Here is a 10,322-nt window from a genome sequence, read left to right on the forward strand (position 1 = left end):
AGGAAAACAAGATTACTTTTTTTTTTATCAAACAACAAACAGTCAAATCAAGAGCACCAATTGGTTTAAAGGATTTGGGCTTTAGTTGTAGCAAAAAAATAAAATCGAGCCCTTTATTTGTTCACTCACTCAACGGGAAAATGTGTTTGTCTGCACAGCAAGTTAGCTAAACAGTTATAAATGAGCAGCTGAAAACAATTCTCAAGAGTGCATGTTATAAGCCAAGCATCCTGAAGCCAAACATGTCCCGAATTTGTTATTAGCTGTTGTTGAAAGTATACCTATAGGTGTTCCAGGCACGTCCAGCTGAGAGGAGACCAAGGGGCGGACCCAGGACCAGATAGAGGGATTATATCTCCTCGCTGGATAAGCATAGAAGATGGATGGTTAGATGGATAAAAGTATACTTGCAAGGGTTCATTCTGTAGTTGATGTGAACTCAAGCTGTTTTTATGTTTACACCTACTGTACTGTATGTGCAACTGTACAGTAGGCAAGTGACAATTGTGATGTCCCACAAAATGAAAGAGCTTGAACAAGCGTCTCACTTTATTAGAATTTGTGTCTTTTTTCATACTCCACGCACAAGGTGTATCAATGACAGTTCTACTACTTGATGAAGCTCAGCTAACTAACTGCTAATTGCCAGCATGTCATCCTCTCCTTTCAATCTTTATATAGAAAAAATTCTGTTCTTCTTCCTTCTTGATCTGCAAGTAAGATCTGTAGTATTGTAATTTGCATTATAAGTCACATTTTGAGCAGAGCTATAAGGAAAATAACTGTGTATTCAGCTTTAAACGCATTAACGCAATCTTTTTCGGAGCCTTTCGTGTAGTTCTGAAGATTTAGTCCACATTCTAACCTTAAGATGTACTTTCAAACTGAAGTTTCAACATTACAGTGGATTAACACTCGCAATGTTTTTGGCTGAATGTCTGAAGGCCAACTTCATTGACGCATATTTGATCTGTGGTTATTAATTTGGGTTTGTTTAACACCAACTGAAGAATAGCAAGTGTCCTGACAGAAGGGATCTTGGCTCGGGTGATGAAGCAGCTGAGATTCACCACCGGCAGTGCCTGCTATACCTCTATTAACACTTGACAGGGCTTCCCATCTGCTGTAACTCAGACCACAGGGAGCCTTTTGAGGCTGATGAAACTTTGCTAGTTTGGAGGAGCGTTGTTGAACAGTTCCATCTTCTTCTTCCTCTTCTAATCCTCTCAATCCATTGGCCCATCCGTTCCACCCAATCACTCCATGCCTCCTTTTTTCCTCTCATCCTACAGACATTGATGCACATTTGTTAGACTCTCCCCTCTCTTGTACTGTTTTACTTAATCTTACAACTCTGTCTCTCTTTCAGTTCTTTTTTTCCTATCAGTTTCCACCTTCATCACGATTTCTTTCTTGCATCAGTCTGGCTATGAGTTACTCTTGAGATAAGCAGACAAGGGAATTATGCTTATTTCCTATCCCTTTTTTTGATCAGCTCTTGTTTTGACACAGCTTATGATTTAGGTTATTACTGACGGAGGCTCTCTATCTGGTATTGCCTTGGCTGATTCTATTAAAGAGAAATAACTGGGGAAGCTGCTAAAAGTAAAATGCCTATTAATAACGGTTCATTTCTGCTGGCTGCTGTAGCTCAGCTCGGCCATTAGGATTACTCTCTTTGGTAGGAGGAGGGGGATAATTAGGGCCAGGTGTAAATGTGGTTATTTTTTCAATCTGGCCCAGTTTCATATCTCGCTGACCCTGAACACACGCTGTAGGGGTTTGCTCCTGTAAAATAAATGTCCACTACCATTATTCAGAATGTCCCCCGCTGTTATTATTACGTTTCGTGACCTTTTGCTGTGCCTCCAAGCAAGTGTCAGGACTAACAGCCTGTGCCTTGTGCCCTCGGTCCAGGTGAACGGACCCCATCACCTCAATAGATAAGGACAGAGAGAAAGAGAGAGCATCAGCTGCTTCTCTGAACATTGTGTTCCTCGTCTTTTATCGCTCATCCTGGTTCGTTTTTAGTTAACATCAAAACGTTTGCGGTTTATAGAGGTTTGGGTGTGGACCAGAATAACAATATTGGAGACAAGAACAAACCAAGCACTACGGCTAAATAAATACTTCATCTAAAGAATCAGAAAATGGTTCGATCTTTTTATTTTTATTTAAACACTATGATATATAATAGGACCAGGACCCGGTAAGGAACCATAATAATCATACAGTATGTGTGAGATACAGAAATGGACAACATCCAAATGATGCAAAAAACCTAATCCCTCATTAGCACAAATAAAACCAATATGTACAGTTACTAAAAAAGGAAAAGTCACACAGTATAATTACCATTTTGCTTTTCCAAATCCTCTGCGAAATCATTTACTACACACACACACACGCACACACGCACGCACGCACGCACGCACACACACACACACACACACACACACACACACACACACACACACACACAGAGGATCCTCCCTCTTTGGTGTTTCTTTTAATAAGTATGCATTTTCACACTTTTTATTTACGGGGTGGACGCAACGAGGCAAAGCAAATAATGACAATAGCAGCTGTCAGGGAATCCAATTTGAAAAATAATGGCTATTAAATAGTCTTTCTAAAGATAGTCATAATCACAGCTTGCTTGAATACACACTCGACAACACATACATTACCACCCTGTCACGGAGGCTGACAGAATCATAAAGGATTGTCCTTTAGCTGCGAGTACAACCTACCATTACCCTTTGTACTTCACCCACACAGTGAGCAATCAAGCAATAGCAATCAAGCTAACACACACATATACATATACAGAGGGTATGGGCAGACAAAGAGAGAAAAAGACAAAAAGCAATATATAATGCAAATACTAAAGTGTACACATGGCACCAGGGTTGACGGTTATTCTTCTTTTACATCCCCCTATATTGTAGTTACACCCATGTTTCCTCTTCTTGTATAACACAGTAGAGAAACATGTCATGAATGGGAGTCAAATGCCAACACAGGCCTTTTTATTCTGAAAGAAAACTAAGAAAATATACAGACAAGCTATTGGCGGCACATTGTCCCAAGTGAACATATTTGGAGGATAAACTAAAGGCCGCCTGAGCAAGTTTTAGACTGAGATTAAATAGACGATCAACAGTCCTGTTTTTATCTCACTCATTACTTTAAAGTAAAACTTGCTGATGACATGATACCTCTTTGTTTCTAGCAGTGTGCAGGTGTTCATCTAGGAATAAGGAGTGCTGTGTGACAAATGAGCAGAGAGTCAGGGGGGGATTCGACCACTGATAAACAAACACTTTCAATATAAACATCATCACTCAAGTGTCTGGTCAATTGTTCTGGTACTCTCAGTTTTTGTTGTTGTTGTGACAAATGGAAATGTTACCCTCAAAGTCTAGTATCACAAGCACTTAAAAAATAAACACAATGTGGAATTCTAGTAAAATGACAAATCAAAACCAAAGCATCCAACACTCCCTCCAGAACACCTTTTCCAAAATGCATTGATTTATTTTTCTGATAACACTCTTGTTGTTTCCTTTCATTTCTGAGGAGGCTGGCTGTGAATGTGCATTGGCAGCAGAGCATGGTTGCATACGTCAACAATAAATCACGGTGGTAGTAAGAGACAGACCGGTCAGGAGTCAGAAGTCATTTCACGTAAGATGATCGGAAGTGACTGTCAGGTAAGGAGGGAGATAGGCAGGGGAGCTTCACTACCCTTCACCATAAAAAATAATGACAGGAGACGTTGGTGTGATTGTGACTCAGCATGCAGTAATGATGACTGATGCCTCCAACAGGCTGCTGACTCATCAATCTTCCTCAGTGTCTCAATGCTCTGCCAGAGTGCTCTGCCCCTGATCAGCGCTGATTAGAGGTAGACTCACATGGACGCCACACCGCCTGTGAATCAGTGATTGCCCTACATTTGTTTAACACATTCTCCTTCTAATTAGAGTCAACTGTGACCTGCATCCCCTCATGCACACGTACACAAAAAAAACACACTGCAGGATATGACCTATCAATGAAACATGAGCCTCATCCGCCCCACCTAGCATTCTCTCTTTTTCTGACTTTCATGTTGCTCTTCTCTCTCTCTCTCTCTCTCTCTCTCTCCCTCCTCTCTCTCTCTCTCTCTCTCTCTCTCTCTCCCCGAGAGTTAACTGCCAAAGGCATCGCTCATGGCACACAAACCCAGAAACACACACACACACACACACACACACACACACACACACACACACACACACACATACACACACACACACACACAAGCTGTTATAGAGCTCATCAACTCATGCTTCCCTCCACACAGCTGACCTTTACTTGAGACGGTAGAGTTTAAATGAAACTCTAAGCGCTTTGTGGTGAGCAAGACAAAGGAAAAAAGCAGTAGAGTGCTTCTCAGTGCCTGACTTTTTAGTCTTAGTAACAATATCCTTCTCCTGAATACACACAATGCAATGCAAAATTATTGTACCCGAGTATACTGAAAATAAAGATAATTCTGTTTCTTCTGAAAATGAAATCAGTGACATTGTTTAAACTTTAGAGGATAAGTAGGCCTTTTCATTACTATTCTTCTCTAAAAAAAAAATTAAAGACAGGGTCAGGATGATTTACCAAAGGAAATTAACCACTTTGACTACTTAGTGACTGTTATCGATTTTCTCATTTCAAAAATGAAATGAAAGAAAATGAAAGCATTTCACAAAATGTGAAGCTGTTTCCATGAATTCTTTGAAAATCTGATATTTAATGTTTTGAACTACTACATTACCATTTCTGTGTAATATCCCCATCACACACCTATACTAAACCATAATGATTCTATTGCTGCACAAGAGCTTTGGGAACTAAAAATAGATTGATCAGCCCCGGATTAACAATCTGAGATAAGATCACTGCAGTTACCATTTTCAGTTACTGTCTTCTATTTTGTGTTTTCACAGTCTCCTATTTTCTGCTCTGCGCTTAACATCCACTTTATTTTTATCCCAGCCAAATTACTTTTGCTACCACCATGTCTCAAAGACCCCAAAGGGATCCATAATGTTTCTTTCGTGCGAAACTCCATAAAGAAGGCTCCTCCAAGACTGCTTGATTTGTAACTTGTTTCTCCTCATGCTGTTGAACTCATGTAAACTAATCATTCAGGATTACATGGCTGGTAATTGAACACTGGTCGCCCCGCTGCTCTGTGTGCGTTGTCCTTAACGATGGCTTAACAGCAGGTTCAAATCAATCAGGGACTCTTTGCACGTCTCACACAGGCAGACACACAACCTTCAGCTCCTGACAAATTAACATTACTAGCAGAGAGATATGGTGTGTATCATGGTCGATTTAATTAGGTTCCCCGTTTTTGGCAGCTTTGATAAATTATCATAATGGCCAGAAATGTTGGCCAGACATTTCAGGTGTTAAAAAACAAGGTAGCTGTCACATTTCCTGATTGCTCCCTCGTAGCACTTTTAATTACTGGCCAGGCTTGGAGAACATGACACTTATTGGAAGCCAGGCTTTGATTGATGAAGATGCAAACACGATGAATACGAGGAAATAGGGGCAATTTTGGTTGTTGCGACGTCAACAAGAGGAAGTGCAATCAACCCTAAGTTGTTGTCTCTGGTAATCATGTCTCATCTCAGGCAACACAGATCAGCAGCTAAGAATATCACATCTAATCTGATCAAAATAACTCTGATAGTCTGCCAAGATAAAACATGTCAGCAGATCATTTCAGAGACTCCTGTTGCGTGCACGACTGATTTATGCTAATTCTTGTCACAGTGAAGGAACACTATGGATATTTTCAAGCCATTCATCTGTTGCCTGCCCATGGACATATTACTCATATTCACTTTTATCGTGTGCTGCATCTACCCAAGTCTGTATTACACCATATCATTTATCAACATACACAAAGCGATTTGTTATGAAAAGATTATGTCAGTCTCTTCCTGAAATATGCATATTATTTCCTCTTAATAAAGTAATGTACTGGAATAGTGAATATTATGCCATGGAAATGTACCTAACAGAAGACAGAGACAAACAGCAGAGAAGCAAAGGAGGGCTTTGATGTTTGACAGAATCTTAAGATCAAGAAAACACGATAAACAGCCTACGGCCAAGGTCGCTGAGGGCCGCTCATATAAAGAGGATGAGATGCAAAAATAGATGTCCTTTGTCATGTCAATAGACCAAATGTACCTGACAGAGTTTTCGATGAAGTGCTCAAGCTGAGTGAAAAGCTTTTTCTCTGAATTCACAGCTTCACTGTAACTGTAGTCAGTTGTTAGGAGCCAAGTGGACATTTCATCCAGTGGTATGACAAATAATTGTATTGTGGCTTTTTAACAAGCGTGATCAATTTGGTAGTGATGTACAAAACCTCTTTTCTTTTTGTCCATTATTTTGTGTGTTTGGGAGTGGGTCCCCAATAAAATAATAAGACATTTCTGATTTAACGTCATCTTCCAGCCAGGTTGCATTTTCTTTGCTATGTTCCTCATTTTGAGAAATGTGTAGATCTCTGTAAAAATCGATCTCTTCAAACATTTTAAAAACATTACAGATTTAAAACACAGGATATCTTTTATTCAGCCTTTAACCCAGAACAAGGTATAATTAACAACCCTACCCAATGTCTGGAGACGGTCACATTTAAAAAAAAATTCCCTTCACGTTTCAGTTTGGCTTGAGTGATGAAGGATTATTTTGTATTGTTACCAAAGTGTCCCATACAAACCCGCTCACCTTTAACAAATGTGTGTCTGTGTGAAGTCTCTCTCTGCTGCTTTTGTTCAATAGCTAATTTGTATGTGTGGCTTGGATTTACAATTAACTTTGACTGAAGTTGAGCTACAAAGCAGGGGCAAAACTGGCCCTTTTAAACTGTTAAAACATTCATGGAATACAGAATCATCTTGATAAAAAGCTTAGTGAGGGAATAGACATTGGCGTGTTTGCTTGAGCACATTTGTGCGTCAAATTTGCCCACGGTTCTATGACTGACTGAATGATAGGATAAGGGATTATAGGATTTCAAGATCATGTTGGGCAGGATGGAGTGGATGCCCTTATAGAATAATGCAACATACTCTAAGGTTTTAATGTCATATGCACATAAGCTACAGTGTAGAAATGGCAATGAAAATCTTAGGTCCCGGGTTCCTCCAACAATGCAACAGGTATAGTATGTATCTCAGATAAATGTCACTGTTGGAATAAAACTGTCGTCTCATTTGTGTGTAAGTAGCTCAGAGGTAAAAAGCTGAAATGTCTCAAAACAATTATCTCTAATGAAGAGGTCAGTCCAGACTCAAATATCTTAAGGATTCCCATGCAGTTTTGAACTGATGTGCATTTCACCGTGATTTGAATTAACTTAAAATGTAAATGTGTTCAACAGTTTGATTTAAGACCTATTGCCTTCAAAATACATAGTCATACTCCCAGATATACATGATATACATTATCAGCCTGTTAGCATTGTCATTGTAAGCATGCTGGTATTAGCATTAAGCGAAATCACAATTCTGTTCAGGCTGTATACTATTAGTCATGTTCATTCCTCTTTTTCTTAGCAACGGCTTCAAAAGCCACATATTTCAAAAGTTCACAAGCTTTTCATTTTTTATCTCCACTCATCTTTATTTAACGCATACCATCAGTCATGACATGAACCTTCTGGCATCCAAGTTCAGAGAAATGAAACCTCCATCATTTGTTCTCCTGCAGCAGTGATCTGGCTAACATCCAGTCTCATTCAACTGTTTTCAAGGTAACACCTTCAAATAATACTGTTATATTTCTTGGCATGTGCTCACAAAGGAACACAAATTAATCAGGTCTGCATATGTCATTTGAGTTTTAAAGCTTTCTTGCTTGGCACAATTTGTAAAAAAGCTTCAAATGCAAAGGAGCTGAGCAACCTCTAGTTTAAACCTGTGCAATGGGCTCCTTATCTTATGCTTATTATGTTAATCCTGTCATTTCACTTTCAGCAGGCATGCAGCTGTGTTATAACTAAAACCTTTCTCCAAACAGGGCCATGGGAAAAGGAAGAGAAGGGAGGGTAGAAGAGCTTTTGGGTCATCTATTCTGGAGGAAGCAGGCTAAATCAGGGCATGACGACTGTATGGTTAACCTACTTTGATTTATCTCCTTGCTTCGGTTTTTTAGGCAACGTTTTTTTTCTTGTTCTATGATTGCTTGTTTGTTCCCCTGTGTTCCTGCTTGAATAAGAACAAATAAAGGATATGTTTTTTTAATAAAAGGGTGAAAAAACAGTAAGACTTAGACGACACTGCCCCATACATTATCCCAGAAATTACTTGTTTTATTAACACTTAAAATCGTCAGGGATCTAGTGTGTATTCGCACTTGAAACATGTCCTCTAATTTGTTTGTTTCAGAATAATGCGCTTACATTTTTTTTGGTCTTCTATCTATTGTTTCCATTTTGGTTGATACATTTTGCACAAAAGTGTTGGCCAAATTAATTTATGCAATGTTTGTTTTTATATTTATAGTTGAATCACAACTACGAATAAACTATATTGTTTCCACGTCGATCTGTAAAAGTATAGCAGAGTTAGAACTTTAGTGTTAGGAGTTGCTGTGTTGGTAGTAAAAGCAAAAGGTTCAGCTTTTTTTCTGTAGTGAAGACATCAGTTCATAATTTTGTCGCTCACTCAGTAAGTACTTGTTCCCGTAGGTCAAGGTGATGTTTTACCAAGGAGCTGTCATCAATGGGATGAAGTGATTCACAAAAGATTCAAGATGATTAAAGTGTTTCATCCAACAACCAGGTAAATGTATGCTAGTTGCGATCGAAACTGAAAAGATAAGATAAGCAGAATACTTTATTTATCCAAGGGGAAATTGGGTTCCATGATGGTTGCACCAGTAGAGTAAAATAAATAAATAAATATTTATAACATACATAGTTGAACAAAAGATATGCAATAAAAGTCCTTGTACCACTTTGGCACGGTGTAATAATAATGAAACCACTTCTGTTTTTTTACGGCTTTTTCCAGCAGATTAAGACACATTGTGAGCCTTTGTATAAAATATGAACACACTGATTGTTGAGGCTTTTCCTTATTTTTTTATTTGACATTAATTATCCATTCCTGTAGATTTTCATGGGGACTTTGAACTAGTCCCTCTGTGTAATTTGAAATGAGTGTCCCTTGCTGTGGTCGTGGCTTTTCCCCTATGCTGCTCTGTGATGCATATTCTGCTAATCAAGCATGGTGTTTTACAATAAAGGTCATGCTCACTCTGTGTATAATTGACATGGCCTTTCTGGAGCATCAGAGGGTGCTGGTGAAGTTTCTGGTATACGTGATACAGTTTAAAAGTGTTGCTAGTTGGGCCTCAGCCCCTAAAACAACCTGCAGTTTCATTACAGCACTCTGGGACTCGAGAGGACTGGTGGAAAACAACTCTGGAGTAAACAAGGAAAATCTAATCACTTGCATACTTTCCACACCTGCTGAACACCTGCAAACACAGTCTATTTATTCTAACCAACACACACATGCAACACAGTAAACTAGGTTAAAAAATGATCACCATAGAAACAAGACCATCCTGAGCTGAAAATTGTTGACTTTGAAAGGCTTAATCCAACACATTGACATAATGTTGAGAGGCGCTCAGTGTCTGATTGATGCTTGTTTTCTTACAAAGAAATGAAACGTATAATAACTTACCGGAACGATAATTAGGGATGAAACAGACAGCTGTTGAAGCATCTGTTTCTGTTGCGAAGCTCTGTTGTGAAGCTGTGCTGCAGTGTGATACAGTTGCAGGTCAGCTCTGGTCAGATAGGTTAATGTATGTTACCTAAGGGAAGAGAGGTGGTCTGAGGCTGCAATGCAAAAAGGAGCCATTTAAAATAACTTTTGAAACAACAAGGCCCCTTCAACATTTTGGAAAAATATTGTTTAAAAATGTATATTTCATTTTAGTATGAAGCTCCTCTCCTACTTCTTAATGTAAGCAAACACCAGGAAAAGTTGTTAAACAAAATCTATATTAAAACACCAAGGCGTCCATAAATATAATTATTTACCCTAACCTAGCCCTAACCAAACTAAAGCAAAATGTGAAGTATAATCTTATTTTGTTTATTCTTGTTTAATCTTATGTTCTAGATGCAAATTGTAAGGATTATTAGATTAATCAATAATTAAAACAAGAACATTTATTATAAACTATTAGGGAGTTTGAATCATCAATTTTAAAGGAAATATTAAAAAAGTAAA

Source organism: Notothenia coriiceps, unplaced genomic scaffold (genome assembly GCF_000735185.1).
Source record: "Notothenia coriiceps isolate Sejong01 unplaced genomic scaffold, NC01 NC01_scaffold00015781, whole genome shotgun sequence".
NCBI lineage: Eukaryota > Metazoa > Chordata > Actinopteri > Perciformes > Nototheniidae > Notothenia > Notothenia coriiceps.